The sequence below is a fragment of the Tenebrio molitor genome, chromosome 4 (assembly GCF_963966145.1).
Source record: "Tenebrio molitor chromosome 4, icTenMoli1.1, whole genome shotgun sequence".
Lineage (NCBI taxonomy): Eukaryota > Metazoa > Arthropoda > Insecta > Coleoptera > Tenebrionidae > Tenebrio > Tenebrio molitor.
The window spans coordinates 14,854,659-14,863,984 of record NC_091049.1 but is presented as its reverse complement, the minus strand read 5'-3'; positions in this window follow the sequence as shown (position 1 = coordinate 14,863,984).

Below are 9,326 nucleotides of genomic sequence, written 5' to 3'. Positions count from 1 at the left end.
CCATTATTTTTGCAAAAATTTAACACAGCTATAGATAAATGGGAATCGTGGTTATCCAAAATCAGCAGACAAGGCTGCTCTTTTGAAGACTATGAGAATGTTTAATCAATAGCAACCCGTGGGATATGCGGTTCCGATAGACTCTGGAGGTCCACTTTTAATAAAGTGATCTTTGAAGTAAATTCTGGGAAAGATAAACATAGGAGGGACTGAGTTTCCAATAGCACTAATTGCAGTGGCTAAGGTTACAGTGGTGCCTCTTTCTGCTGATGTTGCCTTGCCCACTTGGCGCGTCCCCTTTTCTGCTACAATTTTTGAAGGCCTTTGGACAGTTTTAACTCCAGTTTCGTCAGTAAGTACTCCAAATGTCCGTACTTTCAAAATGATATTTAACTTCCCCTGCATGAACTATACGGTATAGGACGATTGCGCCGGTATTACCTGAGTTGTTTTAAGCCGATGGTATGATTGCACCCAGGCGACCTAAGTGGTTGTTAATACCTGGGCACGATTGCGCCGCACCCCTGATTCTGTAAAAATACAGGTAGTAGGTAATGGTGGGCCCCAACGATGTTTAAAAGCAATTATGAAAACCAAATAATATAAAAGATTCTAAACAAACCATTTATTTACAAAAAAAATATATACAACACCGTTTGTTTAACACTTCTCTTCTTTTGGGTGTTTTCTTCCTCGTCACACCGTCAGCCTCTTCCTACCTTGCTTCGATAAATTCTCCTCTCCTTTGTCGTTGGTCTCTCTAATTTTCTCTGCCTTTATCTCCTTTTCCGCTTCACTCTCTTTAGCTCACTTTTTACCACGTGTTGCTCACTCCGTCGGTAATACAGGACCCGTGCTTCCACAATTACGGAATTTAAAATTTTCTAACTATAAGAATCTTGCCACGTTCACTAAGCATCTTCTTCATTGTAGCGTTTATTCCAGCGATCACTTGAATATTATTGGACGAAACTTATGATTTTAGTAAAACGCTGTCCGAATATTCCCAACTATAGCCCATTTTTTTTATTATAGTCCGATGAGCTTAGTCCGAATCAAGAAGTCGACATGACCTGCGTCTGCTTTCGACATTTGAGAGCAGTGCATGGTTCTACCAATATTTGAAAATTTATTTGGGCAACATGAGCCAGATATTGTTCTTTCGTACTTTCTTGGTATTTCTGCAAATTCCGTTTTAATTTTATCTTTCAAAAAACCGCTCCCTTCAGAACGCTTTTGATAATTATTTACATATCAACTAATAGGTCAGATATATTAAAAATTGTTGAAAACAGCACTAAACAACCACGTTTAGACTATCTTTCTTTCTTCCTTGATTTTGTTTCGGCACAAAACAACTCTCTATGAATTAGTTTACCCCCTTACCTGTTAACTTCCAGTCTTGCAAGTTTCCGCGCAATTCCAATATTATTTTTGCAATTTACAAATTCTGTAAAAGGATCTGTCCACATGCTTTTCGTTGGCATCATACGGAGGACATTTCAAGCAAAATTAAACAAAATTATCACAAATAACGTGGTTAAAACGTAACCTAAAAATTTGACGTCGCTAGTGGAATAAACGTACAATTCGTGTCTTGCTCTAATCGCACATGCTAAAGCGAGATAGTGGGACACGCTTAATACAATACGTACAAGAATTCAATAGTTTGTTTAGATTATGTTGAAAAGAGATAGCAATATGACAGTTGTTCTGCTTTTTAATTGATACATCGGACTATAATTAAAAAATGGACTATACCACTACTTTATTTGCAAACAGGTACAGGTATCTTCCTAATTACCCTTACCGTAAATTTAGTACCGGCGCAATCGGACCTGTGGATTACAGGTAGTTTGAGAGACCCCGGATTATAGCAGGTCATATCGGCGCAATCGTCCCCTGCCCGAACTATAATCAATCGCTGACCTTTGTTAATCGGCTTTCGTAGGATTTTCTCCGAATTATCTATCCACCCTTTGGGTACAGTATGCAGATAAGTCTCGTCTGTATAAAATATGGGCCTTCCTTCTTCTCTGTACTTTTTAATGGCTTTTAAGTATTAGATTCTTTTTAATCGTATTGAATAAGCTTCTATTAAAGTTTTCCTATTGTCTTTTAGAACTAGATTCCTTAAAGAGCTGAGCTTTCCTTGAAACGGTAATGCAGCTTGCTTAATTTTTTTATAGACAACTAAAATGTACATTTTAATACAGTAACAACACAATGTAATAGTATATTATGCTATGAGGAGCAAAAATGAAGTTTTATGTGCTGCGGCTGGTAGATTGGCTGCCGAACGCAGTGAGGCAGACAAACCAGCCGCGGCACATAAAACCATTTTTGCTCCGAATAACATATACTATTTTTTCTTCAAACCTTCATAACAAATTATTTAAGACATGTTAAGAAACCAGGTTGGAATTTCAAATGATTTAGCTAGTTTACTTAACAGCCGCTCATTAGCGGAGATAATAACTTCACGGACGCCCTCAGCGGAGATAATGACTTCACGGACGTTGGTCAGCTGGTTAAATGCCATGACAATGAAGTGACACTTTAGCATTATCAATGCAGCAGTGCAATGTCATATTTTACGGACGTTTGAAGAAAAATATTTTTACTGAAATGCAACTTACTTTTAAGAGTTGGTCTTCTTTTTTCTATTATCGTGAAATCATGAATGATGTCACGGAATGTTTTTTCAGCACCTTCAGGTCTAGAACTCTTAGGACTCGGACGAATTCTTTTTTTATTTGGGGTAGAAAATTTTGTTTCTATGCCGTTGATTAATTTACAAATAACTTTTCTTACTAATCCCTGTGGCAGCAAGAACCCATTTGCAAACGTTTTTTAAAGGGATTTTGGGACCATCGACTTCTTATTGCATAAATTTAATCACGTTGGCAATTATTTCACGTGCTTGGGTATGTAACACCTTCCCCTTTATACCAACGTTCTTTTTTGACGAAGATGCCGTTTTTCACAAGTGGAAAAAGTAACAAAAACAAGAAAACAACCATGCAAACCGATCACTACAACGCTCTCGACAGAATGACCAACATTTCCTTTTCACAGATCTACCACCCGCCTGTGGGGTATAACAAGCGATTTTAGTTTCTATTGACACGGCCCATCCCAAATGCGTTTCTGCGCCACTTTACTGCCTCTTCCTAGTTTGAGATCCCTCTACTAAATTTAAAATGTGGAAACAATTTATTCTCCTTATGGCTCTCTCGACAGGGATACGTTTTCTAGCTATTGTTCGAGAAGCAATTGCTTGGTCTCGACTAAATTGAGGTGTGCTTAAAAAGGGAGGTATATTGACCACTACACCTGGAGGCATAGGGTCTTGAATTAAAAACCCTTTGTCCGCTAATATTAAGTCACCTCCAACAAAGCTAGAAATAACACCACAGTGCTGGGTAATCTTCTTGTCTGAAATAGAACCTGGGTATAGAGTACTCAAAAATGTGACAACGCCATTTGGCGCTACACCAACAAAACCTTTAACTGTATTCCTATGTTTATATGCACTGTATGTCAACCTTTGCTTCGTCATATTCTTTGTTTTTTTTCCTTCTTGGCATCTTCCGCATACATTTTTTGAACAACACTTCATATAGAGTGTACAACTATGTTACAAAGATATTTGAGACACATGTTCGCCTTATATTAAATCGGACAGCCAAGTCATCAAATAGCACGTTCAGTTATAATTTCATTAGGGTTAAAAGCAGTTGATTTATAGGGTCCTCACTTTTTCACAGAAGTAGCTTTTGGCCACTTCTGATAATAATTTAACTTAAACCCTGCCATTAATAATAATAATAAAAATAATTAATAATACCCGTATACAGAGTGACTTTAAAGATTGTCAGATATAACCTGAGGTAGTACGTGTTAAAAGAAGGCAAAATAACTCGACTTTGCCTTATACAAATGTTAATGGTTTACAAGAAAATCAAAGAAATCACTTTGTTTGGGAAACGCTGAAAATTTTCTACATTTTCACTTTCAGTACTTTATTATAGCTGGGATTTTTTATTTCGCTTAATATGAAAGCGTTGATTGCCGCTATATCTACCATATTCATAAATAAGACTAATGGCCATCTTTTAGTAGTACGGTTGCAGCTATATTCTTTTACCATTTTGTCAAGAGTATCAACGGCTCCCTTTGTTCTATTGTATTCTAGGATGACTTCGGGCTTAAACTTACTGTCTTCTTCTGAAATGTGTTCCGAATGGTGCTGTGTGGATAATAATATTACAGCTTGATTTTTTTTGGGCACATAAGATGCCAGCATTGGATCCCTAGTGAACAATAAATAATGTGGGATGCTCACGTCTACTTCTATCTGGTAAAAGGGCCTTGGGAACTTCACCCCTAGTCTTCCTGATGGTTCCAAGCAGTGTTTTATTTTGTTGTAAAAGAGCTGTTGCAAGACCGAGGGATGTAAAGAAGTTATCAGTTGTGATATGGTATCAATTACCAAATCCACTGACAAGATCTAATGCAACTCGTTTGCCCTATTCTTTTTCCGGCTGATTATTTGTCATACCGGTATACACTTGTAAATTGTATGCATAACAATTTTTTGCATCGCATAACGCCCAAATTTTAATTCCGTATTTGTCCGACGCCATCGCAAAAGGGTAAAAATTGGACTATATGTTTATACATGTAAAATTTGAGCTTTCACTTAGTTTTTTTTTTGTGTTATCCTTCCAAGAATGGAATTGTATAAAATCCATATTGCACATATCAACATAAGGAGTTACAGTCATTAATTAATTCGCTATAAAGTATTGTGGTAAACGAGATGCAATGTATTGCATACAGTCAACAAAAATTAACACAAGCAGTGCAAAAATCAATTATCATTCCAATATAGGGTTCAAAAATCTTCTTAAAGATTAAAAAATGTATAATAATTTAACAGAAAAATATAAACTTGTATAAACAAAATGTGAGTGTTATTTCATCTCAATATATATCTAAAGTTGGTTAACATGCAGCAAACAGTATGGATTTGATTTATAGAATCAAGTAAAGTTATTGGAATAATGTTTCTTAAAATTTTATTTTTTTTAAACGTCCTGTAGCTCTTTCCACGTGTATTTTTTCAGATGCAATTCTTCTAGTTTCTTGCACGTCTTCCCTAGAAAACTGTTGACCAGTTATGCGAAACGTGGGGATGTTAATACTGATAGGGATGTCTTTGAACAGTGATTCAACGTTAAAACCCTTGTCCGCAATTATGATGTCTCCAGGAAGAAGTTCCCTATCTTTAATTTTTGTCTTTATTGTAGAAAGAAATCCGCTTTCAACCACGATTTGTTTATCTGACATTGACCCAGTCATTACAGCAGAATTAAATATTATCGCTCCATTCGGATCTACCATGATTAGAGACTTCAGTGTTATTGTACTATTATAGTGGGAGTAACATTGCGACTGCCTCACCATAGAACTTGGTTTTTGGATAATGAATTCAGTGCAATCTATACTCCCGATGACATTTGGGTAGTTTTGTTGAAACATTTGCGGAACATTTTCAATTAAAATATTGCGATCTGGCCAAACATTTAAACGGCCAAGCTTCACATATAAAAGATAGATCCAAGTATTAACCCGGCGTTATATAGGTGAATTTTTTAGGACGAGTACACGTACCCGGTCAAATTGACCGGGCTTTTTAAACAAATGTTTTGTCAATTTTGTGCTGCATATTTAATGTTTATGATAAAATACTGATAAAATTATTGTTTATTTCTGCAAATGCAAATAATACACAATACAGGATGGGGCATCGTATACGCGCACGCGAGAAATCGCCCCTTCTAATTAAATAAAATTGTCGAAATTTTTCACTTACCTGGCAATTGGTAAGGTACATTTCATAATTTCTTGATAATTTTTCACTTACAAAGCCAAAAAAAAATTAAAATCCAAATTTCAACCAAACTGTCAAATTCTGATTTTTATACTAACCTACCCAGACTTACTTCCTATACTCGTAATTCTCTACGAAATCAGCGGAAAAAACACCAATTAAATTTTGAATTACACGCAGTTTTACAGTTCAACTTTCAAAATCATTTTATTTATGACCTGCTACTTGTGCTGTCGTAAATTTAGGTGACAATGGAAGCCGTCAATTTTATGGCAAAAAGGTTTAAAACGGTCGGCAATACCTTTTGCTGGGAAATACCATTGTGTCATAAATCACGCGTCTGGTTTGTGTTTAAATAAAAAGCGAATTATTTAGCTAACCAAGTCAAAATTTGTAATTGTGCTACCAAGTTTCGTTATTGACTGATAGACTTATTCAAAGCTTCCTTATAATGGTGTACTTGAATCTTAATGTCCATAGAGGGGAGTTGTTTGTAGCCATTATTTGCTATTTAGACAAATGTTTAAAATCAATTGAACACTTTCTTTGAGTTGAGAGTCCATATCTTCTAGTAAAGAAGAGAATTCCAAAGAGCACAAGTACGCAGAAAATATGACATTTTTGGAATGAAAAGGCAATTTTTTAAAAGAAAATAGGTCACATGTGGATTAATTTGTTCGAGTCTAGAAATAAGAAGATTCAATTTATGTTGCTTGATTTTGAAGTGGTGGACATAAGCTTCTTCAAAGATCGGAGCTCCTAATAATTGAAGGTTATCGTCTGAAATTATACGAATACCGAGACAGATTTTTTCGAATTGACTAAACAACTGTTTATCTAGATCTATGTTATAAGAGCGTTACTATAGCGCTCATTTGAGTTGAGTAATGAAGCCCATTACACCACAAGTGGTGTAATGAAAAATCTCCAATCTTTAATTAATCAAGCTTTATTAAAATGAAAAATGCACAATAATAGGTACTTAATTTAACTAAATAACTATTATCTCTGATAAATATTAACTACACATTTTTTACAATTAGTAAAATTAATGGCAGATGAAGTCACCTGATTGAATTCTTGCTACTGACATTTAAATTTTGTTGGGAAATGCCTGCTATAGCTTGAGGAATAGCAAGTTCTCTTCCAAGAAGGCTGAAATCTTGGTAAAAACTGTTGGAAGCACTTGTTGTAGGTTCATTGTCAGTCATCTCTCCAAGAATTTTTGAAGCTGTTTTTTCTTGTTTTCAACTGAAGTATCAATGTAACCCTCACATACCTACAGTATTAGATCGCCAACCACCATGGCGCTTTATCGTTAATAACAGCATGATTAGGACGCAGCGAAAGGTATTTTTGAATTACTTCAACCATGTTCACTCCTTCGATGCCTCCGACACTAAGGAATTCTCTGATGCAAGTGTTCCAAACGGGTGGTGATCGTCATCGAAGGGGAGGGTCCTACTTTATGGTTATTTCCGGCGAACAAATGAAACGAATCGAGAATAACGGGTATTAAGTACAACGAATTAAAGTAAATTAACTAGCTGAGGCCATTGCAAAGCCAATCAAAAATATTAATACGGAAACAAAAGAAAAACGACCAGAAACGGGTAAATGACAAGAAAGTATTAATTAAAGGTTGCAAAAAAAAGGTAACAAAATTATGATGCAGTTCTCACAGACAGGGACGGATAAAAACCCTCTTCAAAACCATATCCCAGGTGTTACTCATCTTTTCCAACTCGATTAATGACAATCCTATGCTTAGTTAACAATTACAAGATCAAGGTACAGTGACGGCCACGGAATTTCGTCAGTCGTCATTCAACTGACATTAACTGTAAAACAGGTTTTATTTATTTCTAACCCCACAAATTGTCAATCAATTTTTATTGGGCGTAACAAAATTTCTGTCACAATGTCAGTCATAATGACAATAAACTTAGGTTACACAAGTTTTTTCGATTTGACAGTAAAATAACTGACGAAATTCCGTGGCCGTAACTGTACACCATCATGACCTTAGGAGTTGATAGTAACAAACTTTCGGCCATGAGGATACTCAGGAGAATAATCTGAATCGTCTGAGATCAAGCGACGTTTCTAGATACTCGTTTTAACGCGCGTCGGACTGTGTTTACCGACAAACAACAAATGATAGAACCGTCTCGTGGTTTCACGTTAGCATCCCAGGGTCGCATGAGCAAGACCTAGGTGCGCCGCCGCTAACTAACCGTTAACCCCACGGAATTTTGCTAGATAACCCCACGACTTCCTGAATGTCACCTAGCTCCCATAGGGGCGTACCTGTAACATTGTGCGTCTGACTCATCCGAAGGCGGTGCTTACTCAGCGACACATGGAAAACCGAGTTTAAGGCTATTGTGGAGTGCCCATAATTTTCAGTTTTCGTGAATAGGCAACCGTTGCCTTAAAGACACCAAAGTGTTCGCGGTTGGAACCTGAAAAACAAGAATTTGCACCCCACTGGGTGTGTTAATCCTCAGAACAAAACCTCTATTGTATGCGGATTTAAGAAGGGCTACGGGCGGCTACATTTACCTGACAGCCAGATACGAAATGTATATTTTCTAGTTACCAACAGTTTCAACCATTTTCTTCAGTTGCATTTTTTTAATAAGTAGATACTTGTTTGTGAAGTCAAAACTAATTATAGCTTTTTCCTTACACTAACCATGAGATACCAAAAATATCACCATAATAAGAAAGGATCCGAAAAAAAAACTAAAAAACTTTTGTATAATTTTATTTCAAATAAAATAAGTAAACTAAATTTAAAAAATAACAGTTTCCACAATAATCTACAGAAATAATTATAATGGCAAAATGTGAGGCGTTTAATCTTTAATGATTTACTAATTTATCATCATAAATCTTCGATTTTGATATCTCTGAGAGGTAATTCCCTTTCTACACGAGAATCTAAATATTCAGGCAAAAATGCTGAATAATAAAATTTTTGGAGTTTTTCAATCATTTTTGATTGCCAGAAATCGGAATCTCTAAGGATTAGCTCACAATGGTAATCTTTCCTTGTGTAAACAAAAATATAACAATATTTTCTATCAGTTATTTCCAGCTGTCCTTGAATCTGATACATATAACTATCGTTGGGCTTTAATCTAATTTTATTCTCTGTGTCAATATAACAAAATTTAATTATTTTAGATTTAACTGCCTCTTCAACTGTTAAATCTCTTGCCGAGAAAGGACATTTAATTTCGATAATCGAGTCCTCATCGATTAACCCATCGGGAGAGGCACCAAAAAATGAATATTCTTCATGAACAAAAAGCCCACAAGAAACAACACTCATAGAAAATTCCTCTTCAAATATTTCTCTGGCATGCATTTCATTACATTGGCCATATTGCAGTGATTTGCTGGAAACGGATGAGTTTGA